This window comes from Cricetulus griseus, chromosome 2 (genome assembly GCF_003668045.3).
Source record: "Cricetulus griseus strain 17A/GY chromosome 2, alternate assembly CriGri-PICRH-1.0, whole genome shotgun sequence".
Classification (NCBI taxonomy): Eukaryota; Metazoa; Chordata; class Mammalia; order Rodentia; family Cricetidae; genus Cricetulus; species Cricetulus griseus.
In genome coordinates, this window is record NC_048595.1 from 114,143,194 (window position 1) to 114,144,850 (window position 1,657).

The window sequence follows — 1,657 nt, forward strand, 5'->3', positions numbered from 1 at the left end:
AGGACAGAGGCAGAAAGGTAAAGTTCACATAAAATTCCCATTTTATTTTATAAAAGCTCTCCGGTAAATGGGTACCACTAGTGACATAAGAGATGGATTTCTGAATCCCAAACAAGAGTCCTGAGGAAAGGACAGGTTTAAGAGGAACATATTACAGAAAAGGGCATCCCCCCAAAAAAAACAGTGTTGGTTCACAATACTGAGGGATCTCATATATTTTGACAATCCTCGGACATAAATGTTTTGATATCATAATATGTAGATTGAGTCAAAAAACCACTTAGATCTCCACATATTGACTATTGACTTTGGTCTTCATCAACCTACATGTAATTACATTAGTTTTCTCCTAGGATTATATAGCATATTGTGTATTATATAAGAAACACAGGTCAAGTGCTTTTGATTAACTTAAATATACTATTGTAGTACAGTAGGAATTTTGCCACAGTAACCACACAATTCATTTAACTTATAGTACAGTGATAAGAATTTTTTATTTTTTAAGGAGTGAGCATGAATACTGTTTCCCATTACCAAAAATTGTACAGTCTAGTTTCCTATATTTAGGAAAATAGCTGGGGTCAGCACATGCAGAGATCAATGAATAAGCAGCACCCTGAAGGTCACAGAATCTCCCCTTCCAGGTAAGAATTAAATTTTAATAACCTTCTCAATATACTATCAGAAATTATCAGTTTTGAAAGTGTGTCTCCAGTCTCTTTCTCTATAAGTGTAAGCATTCTAGCAATTAAAACTACATGGATTATTTACCATCATGTTATATTTATGCATGACATTTTCTCTCTTTGGCCATTCTGCTGTGAAAATGGATGTTGTTGTTTAGAAACACATAAACTTTCCCCTCAGAGATTTAAAATGTTTCTTAACATCTTGTGCCCTTTACACAGAAGGCAGAATCCAGAATGATATAATTTACCACAGATAATTTATTTTTTTTTACTTTTGTCTTACAGCTTTGCTTGATTGTTGTTTTTACTAAATAGAAGAAAATTATTACTTTCTTGTCATTTATATCCATTACCTTATTTATACCTTATTGCTGAATGTAGTAGCAATGTTGATTCTTTTACATTGCATATTTTCAATTTATATATATGTTAACTGTCTAGCTCTATAGAGTACGCTTAACTCATATTAATTTTGTTCTACTTATTTTAAGCTGTGCCATAGATATAACTGACTTGCATTTTCTACATTTATAATTAAACTATTAATTAAATAAAAATTTAACTCTTTTTAGCTGACTTAAATATCTGCTCATACATGTTTTGAATTTTTCTATTTAATTTTCCCAACAGTATGAATATCCCAATACATTTTCCTACTATCATTTTATTTTCATGTTATTTAAGATACAGCCTTGTATAGCCCATGGGAATCTCCATTTAGCTACACCGAGAAATAAGGCCTCAGTTTCTCAAGGGTTGAGATTACAAGTTTGAGTAACCAATTATGGATCCTGCTATCCTTTAGAAACCAGGAAATTTAAAAGCAATTTTTATTGTTATCCCTAGAGGACTTAGTGTGTAAGATTTGTTCATTCTTCAAGCATCAAAGCAATATTGTTTCTACTTGAACTGTGAGGTTTTTAGTTACACACTTGGATCTCAGGGAACTGGTGAAAATAAAAAGA

At 31.6% G+C, this 1,657-nt stretch overlaps 1 pseudogene; it reads right to left on the reverse strand.

The window, feature by feature from the left end:
• Window positions 1-505: 505 nt before the first annotated feature.
• On the reverse strand, window positions 506-655 carry LOC113834453 (annotated as a pseudogene).
• Between the last annotated feature and the right edge of the window lie 1,002 nt (window positions 656-1,657).